Source organism: Triturus cristatus, chromosome 2_1, assembly GCF_964204655.1.
Source record: "Triturus cristatus chromosome 2_1, aTriCri1.1, whole genome shotgun sequence".
NCBI classification, from domain to species: Eukaryota; Metazoa; Chordata; class Amphibia; order Caudata; family Salamandridae; genus Triturus; species Triturus cristatus.
Window position 1 is genome coordinate 219,233,846 of NC_140581.1, and position 17,298 is coordinate 219,251,143.

The window sequence follows — 17,298 nt, forward strand, 5'->3', positions numbered from 1 at the left end:
TTTCTTTAAAACTACTGTATCTACGGCCGCCTTAATCCAGAAATGTACTCTGTTGGCCATACCATTCGAATCAGTCTCTAAATTTGGTTTAGATGTTCCTAGTACCGCTTGTAGCATAGGGATATCAATATTGGCCCCGTCCTGATATACAGTTCTAGCCTGGATATCAGTGGGTGTCATTAACTGGACTGTTCACATTGGGCACAGGGTTTAGACTAATCTGCATATGGCTGAGTTCAAACTGGAATGGCATGGGGAGCTAAAAATCGATTTGTCACCCAGAGTGGGACGGGTATGCCCAGACGTGGGTCCCTTTCTCCTCATGCCACTGGAGTCAAGCAATCCTGGCTGATGAGGAGTGAAACCCCGAAACCGGTCCTAGGATGCTTGTTTCCTGTCCAGGGAGTACCTGGCCTGGCAGTTCGGGCTGGACTGTTTCCATTGTGCACAGGGTCAAGACTGATTTGCATATGGCTGGGTTCAAACTGGAATGGCATGGGGAGCAAAGAAATGATGGATTTAGGCCCAGGTCTCTATACTGGGATGAATGTATGACATTGTTCTGCATTCTGTCCATCAATTGTTCTTTTTGCATACTTTTTCTCTTGGCAGGGCCATACCTGCTGAGCAATCATGATGAAAAAGGACAAGTTATCAGTAATTGTTGTAGGGATTCTGAAGAGGTACAGAGCTATGCTTGGGATCATAGAACCTTAGTAGGCAGGGACTGAGTCATCCCACCACCTGAGTACCCATGGACTGACTAGCTATATTGTCTCACTTGCCCTCCTACTCACTCACAGAGAAACAAGTGATTAGACACCCCAGAATATAACACTCCCAACACTCTAAGGAATCACTGTTGCAGGACACACCCTTTCGTTCTCACACTTGCACTAGTCCACAATAAGATCTAACAGAGACACGAAAAAAGTTTAAAATGTTTATTTTAACTATTGTGCTCTAGTATGCAGTATGCGTGCCACAATAAGTAAGAAAATGCCGAATACAAATACGGTCAGAATAGTAAGTAGTCCATAAATCATAAAAGCAGCTGTCATGGTAGACCGGATAGCCTAACCTCCCTCCACTTCTACAGAAGCAAAATTATTATATGTATATCAGAGGTTCTCTGGGTGTTTGTAGCAGACCCCATACCTTAGCATACAAAGATGAAAGTTCTACATCTCAGGTGCTGTCACGATCTCTTCCCTGGAAAGATCCATCTCTAAGTGTGTTGTTACCTATCCCTGAATACCTATATGACAAAGTACGTGTTCCCAAACTACAGCTGCATTTGTTTGTTTTGTCTAGGTGCTAGGGCCTGACCAGAACAGAATAACAAGGAGCATTGTTTGACCTTGTCTACAGTGTTCAGACTAAATCCCAGGAAAGAACAGAACACAGAAACAACTGCAGGTTCTGTGTTGAAGTACAGTGTGGCACAAAGCAAAATATGTTTGTAACGTGCACAAAGCAGAGGGCACTCTGCAACATGCTAACATAGGGAAAATGACAATGGGCCTGCACAGAACATATGACACCCTACCCTTGGTCAGGATGGTAGCACCTAAATGATAACAGAACTCAGGTGGTAAGCAAAAGCAAAGCAACTAAGTAGTTAATAGTCAGTGTCACTTATAGGGACGACGGCTGAATTGGAAAAAAATATTTTCAGTAAAAAATGAATCCAATCATAGCATATCGCCGGGACCCAGTATCCAGGATGCCAGGTGAAAGGACAATGATTCCAGTAAGAAATCCGAACTTGCCAAATTAGAAATGGCAGCCATCCTGTTGAGCAGATCAAAGGAACAAATGTGTTCCTCGTATCCAGTAGTCAGCAAAACCATGAAAGGGCAACCTGTGCTGATTTAGATAAACTGAGATCCAGTAGACGCTGCAGTGTTGCGCAGGGTTACCCTCCTTCCACTGGCCACTATGATGGGTTGTGCACAAGCAGCATACCCAAGGAACAGTCCTGATTATGGGCCACTAAGGGACCCATCAACAATTCGAAACCCAGGGTAGGGTGAGATGGCGTAGCCAGGCAGACGTCCAGTGCCCATTGAAAGGGGCACCGAATACAGTGAAACACAGGTTGCACAATGGTGAAGTAAGCTTAGCGTAGGATTAGACCGTATTCGGCTTCCAGAACATCTAAGGCAACCAGTCTAAAAATTTGTAGTAGTCGCTCATGGTACAGTTGCAGTGATGCCTGTCCTGGTAGGACCACAAATGGAGCAGCCATTGCGGCATAGAACGAAACAGCACGATGATGCTGCAAATTACGACAAGCATCAGCGGGAACGCAGTGAACATGCTGGAAAAAATATTAAAAGCTGGGATTACTCCAAAAATAGACAGAATAAAATGTCACAACTTCGGAGCCCACAAGTTAAAAAAAAGTGTGCAGGGCCCGCGGTGTCAGATGCATTAAATATTTGATGTATCAATTACCCGAAATCTAGTGGGAGATTTGTGTTTAACAATGACTGTATTTCACTAGACGTTCTTGCCACCTGCAATTTGAAGGTCTCACGAGCCGAAGTAAGAGCCATTTCTTGTTGAAACAATAACGCTTTAAGCATATTGAAATCTGTTTTCAGAGTTGGAATGGAAGGCCACAATGGAACTATGCACACTCTCATGTGGAGGGGTAAACTGGATGCGTTGTTGCAACAAGTAACTAACTGGGAAACAGAGACCACATACAGGAATCCCACCCGCAGACCACAAACGTCCTGATTATTAAGGACGAGATAACTGCCACTTGAAAGCAGTGTGAGAGTGGGAATAACTGTGGGAACAAGTGTTCCTTTTAAATAACAAGCCAGATTGGGGTCGAAACATTACAGGTCCTGTGAATTTTTACTTGTTATAAGGTAATGACTGGCAGTGGAGGCACACCCTCCCCATGTAAGGAAAACGTCTCTCTCAGCGCTTTGTCAACAATATGTAGAGGGCAGGAACCATAACTCATGAATGTAGCTGCTCCGAAGGGGTTCATATCTACCTCCTGGGAAGTGTTTCATGCAGGCAGTGACCTGAAACCTCGAGATGGGCCACGAGATAACTCCGTATATTATCCATACTGCAGCATGAGTTTCCGCTACAGTGAAGGGAAGTTGTTCAAGTTTTTCTATATGTAACATGCTTTAACTAGCATCTTTCATAGCCATTGATTGTTTACGTGTCAAATTAAATGGTAAGAATAATGCGCTACAATTTAGGTAATACCAAGGGCAGTGCCCATTTTTAAGAGTTTACTGTGTCCAGCCAAATTGCATAACAGATCTAAGTTGGTTCTGACCATGATACAAAGTAGACACTTCAGTTTGTAAAATATCAATTATAGATGACACAATGCGATATAAAGTATAAATAAGAGATGATAATGTATTAATACTTTTGTCAACAACAGTAAGCACTTTATCTAAATTATCTTGATCAATTTGAAGTAAACGTACTGCAGCTTCTAGTTGTGACAATTTCCAAACATTAATTATATGCAGCGTATACAAATAGGTTTGAATGAGGGGATTTTGGACCTAAAAGAAAGTCAGAAAGGTTCATGTCTTCGGATAGTAACGAAAGAGGTTGTTTCACTGCAGACATTGTGGAATGTTCCAACCATTATTGACATAATTTACCTACGGAATAAGTAGCAACGGTGTTGGAATGCGGCGTTTGTGCATAATGTGGATCAGGTCTATTTAAATTTACCCCAGAAGTAGTGTTCACGAAACGAGAATGAAAAATATTTGTGTTTAAAGTCCATAATGGCCACCCAGTTTGAGCTATCATGGAAGAATTAAAGTACCGTTTTGTATCGTACTATTTAGTTGGTCTTCAGTATAATTTTTATAAAAGTGCCAATTATCAAAGAGGGCCAAGGATGAAATAGGGGGAGTATTCATTTTTTTTGTCTTAGCCAACCCTAGTCAAGTAGTCTGTTGGACCATGTCATTAAGAAAGATAGTCTGCGTAGTTATCAGACATGCAGGGAATAGAGATTCTGTACATTGGACTTGCCATGACTTAGTGCTCCATACCGATTTCAAAAATATATTGTCTTTCCAATAATCATATCCCTTCAGGGCTAAGTTGTCAATAAAAAGGGATGCATATATTAACTTGGTCTGAGTAAGCATATATTTTTTTTAAACAGTGGGAGCAAATTTAAAATACTATGGTGCCGGGTCAGAAAGGTTCTAAACGGTAAAATAAATGTACTTCATTTTTTGAGTGTTGGAACTACCCTGAGATGGAGTTGGGCAATGTTCCCATTGAGTATATATTGGGGACGCTGTTCGTTAGCCCTATGCAAAAAATTATGCCCATAATATTGATAACGGAACAAATTGGCATAGTTAGCAGGATTTAAATAAAAATCCTCAGTATTAAAGACAGTATAATATTGCTAATCAGAAAACATAGAATTCACAGCATCAACGTCCCAATCTTCCAATTGCAACCCAGGCACTATTACATCACCCATGGAAACCCGGAATACATATGGCATCTGCAGGGTCTCCGTCGTACTGAATACATCAATTGGTACTTTATCCCATACAATTCCATCAGTGACTGGGACCGCTGAAATATTAATGAGGGACTTGTCTCGTTTCATTTCATGCGAGGAGGATTGTGGGGCCAACATCTTATCGACAAGTTTTGCAGCAGAACGTTCTGGCAGGTAATGGCCATTAATCAAAAGGAAAAAAACTGTCACAAATCTAATCCACATGAACAAGAATAACATAGAAAACACGATCCAGACATATATCCAAGGTGGAGCCAGATAAGTGCCGACACATATCCGTGCTGGTGGTGGGGTTAAAACAGACGACAATAAAGAAGTGTCTAAAGAAAAATTATCTTGATCAATATAGTAACCAGAAGAACTCAGCTGGAATAACGGAGGCTGTGATTCTGGATGTAGACTGGAGGCTTGCACTCCCAAAGGGGCCTCAAGGGGTGGATCAGAATAAACTGTTTCCATTGTAGAGTTTGATGAAGGTATAAGAGATACGAGGTCAACTGAAGGCTCGACATCCCCCTCCGGCAGCCGGGGAGAATACGAAGCAACGGAGCTCACAGGCTGTAAAGGAATATCCTGCCTTGGGTGACCCCCGAGGCATATTATTGAGTAATCCCCAACCCGGGTGACAGAGCACTATACTTTAAATTCAGGGTGGGTGTTCTTCCTCTAGGATTCTTCACGTCTACTTGGAAACCTCCATTCGAAACCATTCCTTATTGCCCCTTTTGTGACTCAAGGGTGGAGTCTATAGCTCATTTGTTGTTTGAGTGCCATGCTTATTCTGTGCCCAGGTCGAGATGGTTGAAGCCTTTATGTAGGAGTCTAGGCACAAGATCACATTTGGAAGCTCTACGCATATTGCGCTCAGATGCCTGTCCCTTTTTTGCCTGTTGTATAGCTAAATTTTTGGGTTGGGCTTGGAGGATAAGAACTGCAAGGAAACAGTTGTTACACTAATGTGTTTTTCTTATAAACTTTTAGATATCAGACAGTATATGGAATTTAATAAGCTTTTATCTTGTAATTGTATTGTACTATGTGTTATTTATTGTGCGATATGTGTTGTATTGTTGTGCTTTTATGACAAACTGTCGAAATAAAGCTTTTTGATGATGATGATTATTGAGTATTGGCCAAATGGTGTAACTTGACATGTTCAATGAAAACAAAGCGATTGTCTTTCTATCCTGGTAGAGGAGGTAAAATCACAGTTCAGGTACCCTGAAGACCAAGCACTAGAACAGGAGCACGGTGGGAGGGACCAAATTCTTTCTTGATTGCCACTTTTTCAGGAACCAGATCTCCAACTTCAGGAGGCCTGCCAGAAACCGGAATCGCAGCCACTGCATCAGATGGCTGAGTCGAAGGCAAATGCTTTTTTGCCAGAGCGTCACAAGACATTTGTAGATCCTGGAAGACAGCACAGTGGTTATCTACATCGAAGGTTGCGGCAGCTGCCACAGCATCAAGACCATCAATGTCTGGAGAAAACATCTTGATGCCATATAACATTTCGTAAGGGGTCCGCCCACCCAGAGATCTTCTTAGGAAGTTATTAAGAGCACGTTGAACTCCATAAAGATGAGTTAACCAGCCACCTAATACCCTTGTTGTTAAAGATTGCTTTGAGGCATGGTTCGCTCCACAACAGAATTGCCCTCGGTCCTATAAGGAGACGAGAAATACACCTGCACTCCCATCTATGTCTACGAATCACTGTATGCCTTAGAGGCAAAAGCCAGACCCTGGTCTCAATGGAAAGTGCCACAGGCATAAGTCCCGACAAAGACATGCAAATCTTTTCTAACAGTGCTAGCATCGGTTGAGCGCTGTGGCCAGACCCAGAGTAAACTAGTGCAAGAATCCACTGCAACCAAAATATATTTGAAAGCTTTATTTGATATAAGAGGACCGCAGTGATCAAGATAAATACAGCCAAAGGGCTGATTGGAAATAAAGAGATGAGTTTGAGGTTGCCACAACACAGTAGAACTCCTAAATTGTTGAGAGACATCGCAACAAAGGACATATCTGCGAATCTGCTGGTATAGACCGCTCCACCAATAGCGTTGCTGTAAAAGAGAAACCGTGGCGGCCACTCCTGCGTTTGCAGAAGCAATACTTTCATGGGTGGCCAATATTAAAGTGTTACTAAATAACTAGATGTATCTAGATTTAACCAGATATATCAAGAGGGTCTAAGGGAAAAATATTTATTGACCACGAGGTTTCTAGTCCCTTAATTTCCAATATATTATAACAACAAAAAGGAAACCTAGGGTCAGAGCAGGAGATAAAGCAAGTGGAGACCTCTCTTAGTGAATATAAATCCCATCAGCCACCTAAGTAACAACCAACATCATTTGGGGTTCGATAGCCCTTGCTGAACCCTCCAACAAATCCGGGATACAGACTGAGTAGGCAACAAAAACCTCTCTATTGGTTTAAGATGTGGTATCTTCCATAGTTCTTTAATAATGTGGTTCTCTTGTATATTAATGGTGGTGAGGGAAGCAGTGCAAAGAAATATTTATTGTGACAAAGTGAAAATAGTAAACCGGGACAGATAAATTGCTTTATTGGTTCTGTCCGAGTGACGAAATTAAAACCAGTGCAGGAGCAGTTTTGAAAGAATAACTGCTCAAGTCCAGCTAGGGAGGGTCTACATGTTTCAGCCTAACGATTAAATAGTAATCAGGCTTTCGTCAGGACCTAAGAGAACTTCTGCTACTGCTGTATATTTTTGTATGATCCAAAAAGTAAAACCACACCAGTGAAGGAAATTATACAACCTACTTTGATTGCGGATTTATTCAAACATTCTCCGTGAATTTCTCAGGAGTATTCATCCACATCAAAAAAAAAGAGAGAGAGACGCTCAATACCAATAACTGTTTGTCAAGACCTGCTTTATCATTGCTAACTTTATATAGTGAATCCTCTTACAATTCTAAAAGAGTTTCTAATGCTCAATTTCAGGCACAGTGTTTCATTTTATAAGTGTGCCTATTTCTATCATAGAAAAAGGAAGAAAAAGAAAAAACGCTTACCCGTCGATGTACGGGAGCTCTCCTCACCTCAGCTGGCATCCGCTCAGAGAAATGAGGCCCGCTCTATGTGGAGACAAACGGGTATGAGACCAATCTCAAAAACCAGACCTTAGGTCTTTAAATTAAAAACCAAACAAAAACGCACATTTTACTTGCCAGACGTTATACAGAAGTGACTGGTAGTGTGATAATCCTTCCATACAAAAATGCCCATTTTTTGATTAAAAGATATTCATTGAGAGCGTGTCTATGAAGTAAAAACCTCAGTCAGATCGCTCAGCTTTACATATCCGTCTCTATAGTCAACCACTCATGAATGGTGAAACCCAAATATTTGTCTGATTTCAGCAAACAGAAGAAATAATAACACATGTGGGACGAGCAATGCAGATCGTAATCATTCAAAATGTCTTGTTAGTATGCATTCTCTAATCATGCCTCAACATCCGATAGTGAATCTATCTGAGACAAGTCGTCACCTATAATGTGTACAAAATCTGAAGACATAACTGTTTCTTTGAGAGAGTGAGTGAGACGGTGACATTTAAAATTACCGAAGTTCCCTTCTATATACTTCGCGGTGGTACAAACAACCAAATACCGCTCACTCATCAAGTGATTGTGACCAAGAACGATTGGCATCTATCCCAGTATAAATTAGGAAATCAACGATTCATAAGCACTATCCAACAAGCCTATTAGTATTTGGTCGTGCAAAGTTGACTAACCTGTCCGTCGCTACCCCGATCATGTACAGAGCAGGATGGGGAGGCGCCGGCGCGCGCATTGCGAAGGTTTAAATACACAAAATCTCTTGCGCGAGATTCCTCTAGTGTCATTTGTATGCACCGAGGCATCATGGGAATTGTAGTATCCCTTACAGAAAAGTCAAAGTGAACTCACAGCAAGGCATCCCTACACCTGCGTATTATGTTTCAAGGATCAACAGTATCAGAACTTGATTACTGTTTATTTTCTGTTTACTTCCTTAAATAACACGCTCCCTGAGATCTAATAATCTGGAGCGTTTTGTGGGGCCATAAGACATTATTTTTATTTACGACCTTAATCCGTGTCTGGCTTGCTCGCTAGCATTGTCTATATTTCCAAAGACTCGCCTAGGACTTATGGGGCAGTCACTAAGTGTCTGTACAATCATCTAAGATATCCGCAATCACACCTCCGAAAGTTGTATAAACGAGATGCTGCGGAGCTAGTTAGGTGACGCCCTCTACTGGCTATTTGGAAAAGGCTCACTATTAGTGTAGGATCTTAGAACCACTTCATTTGACAATTCGAAACAATTGTTGTAACTACAAAAGAGTGCATGTCTTTCTGATTATAACCAAACCACATGGCCACTACAAATGTGTGTATTATTAACCTTATATGAGTGAGAAAATCTAGTCGCTCCTAAATACTTAGTACAGCCATAAAACGTAAGATTCAGAAATATCCGTCTGACAGGTATCTAAGTGTATAAGGAGGTCTCTTTATCTTCCAGGTACCTTGCATTTTGTGTCAACACCTAAATGAAATATTGTGTGATTCAAGCTCACTCATAATTCCTTACAGCTTACTGAGCGGTGATTTAGCAATAACCTAGAGTGCCGTCCACGGTATTTCGTCGTTCAATCCCAGTGTGTCACTCTTAAGTTTATAAATCCATTTCTGTACTCTCTTGAATAGAAAACGTGTGATGTCACTTATGTGTATAGGGATGTATGGTTGTTCTAATACTTTCCATTTCAGGTCTTCAGCCTTATGTCTATGTGTAAGAAAATGATTAGTTAATCTTGTTGCCTGTTTTTTGCACCGAATGGTGCTTTTATGTTCATTAATCCGCAGCTTTATTTTGCGCGTAGTCATCCCCACATAGCGGAGAAGGCATGGACATGTAATGATGTAAATGACCCTTTCTGAGTTGCAGTTTGTATGTTTTTTAAGGATCCATGGTCTTTCTGTCCCTATATCTACCTGTTTGGTATGTTGTGTCTGTGCACATGCTGAGCAAGATCCGCAGGGAAAATGACCCTGCACTGCAGGTAAATTCCACAATGTGTTTGTTCTTGTTGGTGTGACATTCTTGGGTCTAGTATGTACCAAGCTGTCACGTATATTGTTGCCTCTCTTCTAAGAAAAAAGTGGAGATGGCAAAGTTTCTGATCCTATGTTCAAAATACGCCAATGTTTGCGTATACTTTTTTGTACCTGATTAGTAAGGGTACTGAAAGTGTGAACAAAAGTTAGTCTGGTCAAGGGTGGTTTCATGATCGGAAGTTCTAGAAGGGCCTCCCGGTTATTATTGGAGGCTCTCTTCCATGCTTTCTTTACCAAGTGTTGGGGGTAGCAACGCTCTCTCAATTGTGCTGACAGATTTTTTGCATGTTTTTGAAAATTTGCTAATTCAGAACAATTTCTACGTATACGGAGAACCTTTGGATGATGACTTTCAAAGGCTAGTAGTGAATTTCTAGCTATTGTTTTTTTGTATAGTTCACTACCCAAATATCCTTCAAAAGGATATATACAGATATCAAGAAAAGGCAAACATTTCTTGTTATATTCCACCGTGAATTTAAGAAAGGCATTCTGCTGGTTAAGCCACTGGTGGAATGCTGTAATGTCGGGTATTGTACCTCTAAAAATGACCAGAATGTCATCTATGTATCGCTTCCACAGCAAAATCTGATCGCAAAATGGATTGCTGTGGGTAAGAACATGATTCTGTTCAAATAGATGGACATACAGATTAGCTAGCGAAGGGGCAAAAATACTGCCCATCGAAGTGCCCGAGATTTGAAGATAAATATTATCTTCAAATCTAAAGAAATTCTCAGTCATTGCCAGTCTAGCACATTCTAGAATGAACGGTATTGGTGTAATCGTGTCCATATCTCGTGTTGTTTGTTCCAGAAGATCACGAATGGCATCAAGAGTTTCTGCTTGTGGGATGGACGTATATAATGATTCTATGTCAAATGACACTAAGTAGTCCATCTTTGTATTAAAAGGTGTCTCAGATAAGAGTCTAAGGACATCTTTAGTGTCTTGTAGATATGTTGGCATTGTTTTGACCATAGGTTTCAAAAAGAAATCAACAAAAGTAGACAGCGGTTCCAGTAAAGAGCCGATACCCGAAATAATGGGGCGGCCAGGAGGAGGTCGCTGTGTCTTATGAATTTTCGGGAGGGTATAAAAATGAGGCATGACAGGGTATTTTGTCAACAAAAAATCAGACTCATTTGATGTAATCCACCCTTCTATTTTGGCTTCTTCAACTAGATTCTTGATTTCATTTGTCAGTCTTGGAGTTGGATCAACTTGAAGGAGGCGATAAGAACGTGAATCGCCAAGCTGGCGAAGACATTCTTGGCGATAGGATTCCGTATCTTGAATCACAATCGCTCCTCCTTTATCTGCTGGTTTTATTGTTATCGTGACATCATTAGATAAAGTCGGTAACGCATTTTTTTCTTTTGCAGGTAAGTTCTGGTAAGGTTTTTTCTGAGTAGCACAAAGAGTGCCCATATCATGTGTAACAGCTTTCTCAAAGGTTAATACCTGATCAGGTACCAGATGATATGGAGTATTGAAATTTAAAGGTGATTGAGGCCTGTATTGGTAGATGTTACCTCTGTAGGTGCTTCAATATTACTTTCTTTATTTAAAAAAAAAGAAATGTAAGCGGATCTTTCTGAAGAATCGCGCTAATTCACACCTAATTTGAAAAGGATCTCCAGTATTGGTAGGAACAATCCCTAGTCCTCGGTCAAGTACCGATTTTTCTTCTGCGGTAAGAGTATGTGAACTAAGGTTCACCACTAGGTTGTCATGTTTGTGCTGGTGCTGGGCTGTTGTAGGCCTTTCCTGCTTCTCGTGTTCGGAGGAGGGGGGTCTTGTTCCCAATGTACTTGTTGTTGACCTCTTCTCTTTCCCCTGTTTCTTCCACGACCCTGTCCTAAAAAAAATCTGATTATCAAAAAATTGTGGTTGTGGTGGAAAGTGTGTCATAGGATGTTGGTACTGGGGGAATGGATAGTTCCATGGCGCCGGAGGCCACCAAGGACCCTGCTGTTGATATGGACCTTGTCTGCCTTGTCTCTGATTGTACCTTTTTTTTTTTTTTTTTTATATCTGTTTTTTATTGATTTTACACAACCAATCAAATAAACAACGAAACATGATACAATATCATAAGCATACGTGGCATAATGTCATACAGTCTCAGACAGCATAGTAGAATACACAGTTACGGTGTCGAAGCATCATGTGAGCAATTTTAACCTTAGTAAGGTCTCTGATTGTACCTTGGGTATGTTCTTATCCCTTGATTCTGTTGCACCTCAGGTGTGGAAGATTCTGAATCACTCGAATATTTCGGATCCAGAAGAAGAGTAGTTGGAACCAGTACGTCTGCCTTTCTTATTAAACTCTGGGGCTACATACCCTTCTTTGGTATATGGGTATACTTTCTCGAATGAAAATCGTGCTAAATCCTTTTTGAATTTTTCTATCTTATTCACAAGAATTGAATCTTTATATTCTTTATTAGATTTATTTGTTTCATCCATATTTTTCTTAAAGAGAGCATTTGTAATAGTGGTTTTAATCTGTCCTTCTAAAACTTGGATCTCTATTAATATGGCATCAGTTATCCTTTTGGCTGTACTTATGATCAGTATCAGCCAATCGCGTGTACAGCGACCAATCTTTCATAAAAGTCTTATTGGTCAAAAAAAGTCGAGGGGCATTTATCACTATCAAACCTGTGGGGGCGCAATTGCCTCAAAGATATTCTGTCATTATTGCACCGTGGATAAATGTTCGTGAATGTGTCCTTTTTAAATCGAGCAAAGATTGCCAGTCATCTTGGGAGCTCGGAGGTATGTCTTGTATCGTATCTAGTATACTAGGATTGTCGGCTAAAATTGACTGTAGGACATTATCGTCAAAGGACAAGCCTGTGTATTCTGCCATGGTAGAAAAATGTGCGATGTTTGGGAGCGTTAATAAATCTATCTCACATTGGAGAGATTAAAGAGCTTTACCCGCAGCCATAGCTGCTCTGAACACTAAATAACTAGATGTATCTAGATTTAACCAGATATATCAAGAGGGTCTAAGGGAAAAATATTTATTGACCACGAGGTTTCTAGTCCCTTAATTTTCAATATATTGTAACAACAAAAAGGAAACCTAGGGTCAGAGCAGAAGAAAAAGTTAAAGCTAAAGCAAGTGTAGACCTCTCTTAGTGAATATAAATCCCATCAGCCACCTAAGTAGCAACCAACATCATTTGGGATTCGATAGCCCTTGCTGAGCCCTCCAACAAATCAGGGCTACAGACTGAGTAGGCAACAAAAACCTCTCTATTGGTTTAAGATGTGGTATCTGCCATAGTTCTTTAATAATGTGGTTCTCTTGTATATTAATGGTGGTGAGGGAAGCAGGGCAAAGAAAAATGTATTGTGACAAAGTGAAAATAGTAAAATCATCTACCGGAACAGATAAATTGCTTTATTAGTTCTGTCCGAGTGACGAAATTAAAACCAGTGCAGGAGCAGTTTTGAAAGAATAACTGCTCAAGTCCAGCTAGGGAGGGTCTACATGTTTCAGCCTAACGATTAAATGGTAATCAGGCTTTCGTCAGGACCTAAGAGAACTTATGCTACTGCTGTATATTTGTGTATGAACCAAAAAGTAAAACCACGCCAGTGAAGGAAATTATACAACCTACTTTGATTGCGGATTTATTCAAACACTCTCCGTGAATTTCTCAGGAGTAGTCATCCAAATCCTAAAAAAAGAGAGAGACGCTCAATACCAATAACTGTATGTCAAGACCTGCTTTATCATCGCTAACTTTTTATAGTGAATCCTCTTACAATTCTAAAAGTTAAAGTATTAAAGTGTGTCTGCGGTCTGGGATCGGACGAACACCAACCTTAAGAATGGTCACAAAGGGAACTGATAAGAATAACAAGATGGAAACCCTTGAGGAAAGGGAGTACCATCCCGGGTAGCAGCTATGGCTGCTAAAATATCATAAATTTTAATCGTAGAACGTGTAACTGCAGCTACTTTAACTGAAACTACTGCAGATTGGGCTTCTTCAACAGCCATTGAATTCCCAACAGCTTTCGCTCCCGCACGTTGATGGCTCAATGTATGTACAACATGTGTAAGTGGCACGCGGTCTTTGAGTGGCCACTCAAACCTAAAGCATTTTATACTTTATTATGCTACCTTTAGAATCTTGAAAATCACTTTGTTTTCAAAAGAACAAATTGTCATTGAAGGACTGTACACAATAGAAAGTCGCACACAACAGGGGTGGGCAATTCTGGATAAGCATATTCGAGAGCTAAAAGGAGAGCCCTCATTTTGGCCAGCTGGGCCGTGCGGTCCCCAATGGACTGGGTATGAACTAAGGTAGAGTGAAAAAGTCCATCTTTCATCGAACCTACGACAATAGCGCAAGCTGCAGAGTATGCCTGTTTAGAACCAATGGCCGGTTGAGCCGAACCATCAGTGTAAATAATATATTTGTACTGGTCAAGGGGAAGTACAGAAGAAGGTAGAGGGTGAACAAGTTCATACTGAAGAAACTCTTGCGTTTGCAAGGTAGGATCAAACACAGAGTTGACATCAGGCGACGCCAAAGACGTGTTGCACATTGAATCCAACGAGGATGTAGAGCTTTAGAATTAGGAACACTACCTTTCGTGACTGCCTCTAAGGCGGGCACAGGAGAAATGACAAAAATGCGTTTACCTTGTGCAAGAGTTCATTCTTTCAGAATAGCCATTTGCACAGCAGTCAAAACAATTTCAGTAGAAGAAAAACGCAATTCTGCAGGAGTATACAGATGTGATTTATAAGCAATTAGAACAGTGACACCCTAATTAAATGTCACATAAGTGAATCCGATTGCACCAGGCAAAATCCGGGTGACCAAATTGGTAATATTAAACCTAGTCTGCAAGTATTTCGTAGCAAGCAAATACGACTGTAAAGCGCACACAGCAGTGTGTTCCAGAAGCCAGGAGGAAGCAGAAAAGGATGGGTGTGTCAGAGCATACAGCGATTTGATATGCTGAGCGTAGTCAGGAATTTAAGTCCTGCCAAAGTTGAGAAAACCAAGCAGAGACTGTAATTTTTTAAGAGTCGATGGAGGTTGCAATTGAGCACATTTCTCAAAAAAATGGGGGGGGCAAACCCCTACCCTCATTCGTCAATTCATAACCACGAAAAAGAAAGGCAAGGAATGCAATTTTGAGCAGCAAATCTGTAATGATGAGATCCACTCTCGCAAGATGGGGATTTTTTTTTTTCCAATTCAAAAAAGTCTTTTTTGCGATTATTCATCTTAAAAGACAGAACAGTCAATATATTAAAATTAGATACAACCACATATATACCATACCAAGACCTGTGACTGGTTTACAAGTTTCTCAGTAAGGATTTAAAAAAAAAAAAACTATCTTTACATAATAAAACAGATCCTAATACAAGATTAAATATATCCCACGCACAAGACTTTAAGCACATCATAAAAACTATAGAAATACATGATTCCACGTAGTTCGTTCGATACCCCAAGGGAAAATTTCTTAGCTATTAGGGCCCCCCATTTTTCATCCGCAACACCCATGCCCAACTCAGGAACTTAGCTACTCCTATTACTGCGATCTCATTGTAGCCAGATTTCAGCAGCCTCTTAGCGGCCATCGCAGAGCTAGTTCCTAAGGACCGACATGCTGGTTTTAGCCACAAGCTACAAGGTTTGTGATAGACCGGATATACAAATAGGAGGTGGTCAATATCTTCAGTATGATCCGGGCAAAATCGGCACTTATCACCAATTCCAGGTTGGCACTTACATGTAAACTTCCGGAGTGGCAATGACCCAACTCTGAATTGGTGGTAAAGCTTGCGGTCTGATGGCTTTGATATAAGGTCCCAATAGCTTTCCAGGCAGGGTTCATCTTTTAGATCTAAAAAAACTCTAGACAGAGTAGGGCTAGTGACAGAGGAGAACGTCCTTATTTTAATTAGCTCCCAATATGCTGCTCGATAGGCTTCTTTTGAAGGATATTCCACTGATTCAGGGCTCTCCCAAAGTTCCCTCATCCCCTTGTCAATAAGGAGAGATTTTATGCCAATCAGCCATGGGATCCTATGCGAGCGATCCAATCCCCTTACTTCGGACAAAGCCCTAGCAAAGAGATGGAGCTCTGGAGTAATCCAGAGACGCCTCCAGAAGGCCAATGGCCTATAACGGGCAGTATCCTCAATACTATGACAGCCTAAATCAAACAGCAGTGGAGTACGGGGGGACGATTGGGGCAGGCCCACAACCGATCTCATACATTTATTTTGGGCTGTGGACAATTGGGTCAGGTTACAAAACCCCCAGATTTCAGCACCATATAAAATAGCTGGAATGATTTTAGTCGTGTAAATTTTGACCACTGGAGCTATTGGCTTTGTTAATGATAGCCTATGTTCCTTGGTCAATGCTCCCGCTAATTGAGTGTGTTTCAGTGCGAGAATCTTAACTTGGGGATCCCAGCTCAACTTATCGCCAAAAGTGACACCCAAATATGTGAAGACTTTTGTCTGCTCCAGAGGTTTCCCACCCATAAAGTCTCGTGCTTTGACGGGCTTGGACCCATGGAGCACCATAAACTTAGTCTTCCCTACGTTAACCACAAGCTCATGTTCGCAGCAAAATTCCTTAAAACGAGACAGAGCTAACTGCAACCCCTGTCTCGTTTTGGATAATATCAGCGTGTCATCCGCAAACATGAGCCGGGTCACCTTTTGGCCGGCGACCATTGTCGCGTCCGTTGGTTGGTCAACAAAATACTGCACTACCCCGTTGATAAATAGAGAAAAAAGGGTTGGTGCCAGCACACACCCTTGCCGGACGCCCTTTCCTACCTCAAATTTCTTTGTAACCTCGCCCGGTTTCCCCCAACGAACCTGAGCATACGTTGATTCGTGGAGTCTAACCACGAGGGAGACTAACTCTCTAGGCATCCCCAGTCTCAATAGGACCTCCCATAATTTTGCTCTTGGCACGAGCTCGAAGGCGGATTTTAGATCCACAAAGGCAGCAAAGAGCATTCCCCTACCCAAAAAGACCTCCTTCCAATATATAAGAACAAATCTAAAAGCCTGATCCAAAGTCCCCATATGACACCGGAACCCCGCCTGTAAAGGAGATAAAATGTCATTTTCAGACATCCAGCCCTGGATCCTACCCAATATTACACGTGCTGTTATCTTTTGAATAGCGTCAATCAGGTTGATGGGCCTATAATTGGCCGGAGCGGAACGATCACCCTTCTTATAGATAGGGATGATTTCCGCTCCGGACCATGATGTAGGAATTGGGGCTCCACCAGCTATTGAATTAATTAAGTTTGTAATGTAGGGTATCCATAAATCAAAATCCTGTTTGAATAAATCGGCTGGGATGCAGTCAGGCCCCGGTGCCTTACCACTTGGGATAGACTTAAGAACTGTCTCTACCTCTTTTGTATTAAACAGCAGGGGGACGTCAATTTGGATTTGTGGGACAACCCCTGACCTCTCTGAAACCAGTTGGAGTTGTGTTTCGAAGAAGACAACCCATTACTGCGGTTCGACATTATTATTCGGGATTATTGACTGATGTCCATTCCCCCATTT

The 17,298-nt window shown here is 41.3% G+C and overlaps 1 protein-coding gene and 1 long non-coding RNA gene across 5 annotated transcripts in view; one reads left to right on the forward strand and one right to left on the reverse strand.

The window, feature by feature from the left end:
- LOC146863991 (uncharacterized) overlaps window positions 1-7,633 on the reverse strand; it is a 211,375-nt gene extending 203,742 nt beyond the window's left edge. The window contains exon 1 of the long non-coding RNA XR_014969867.1: window positions 7,597-7,633. This is a non-coding gene — a long non-coding RNA (uncharacterized LOC146863991). The remainder of the gene's footprint in view (window positions 1-7,596) is intronic.
- The window catches only part of WDR7 (WD repeat domain 7), a 1,596,127-nt gene that overhangs the window by 208,090 nt on the left and 1,370,739 nt on the right, over window positions 1-17,298 (forward strand). The window lies entirely within an intron of this gene.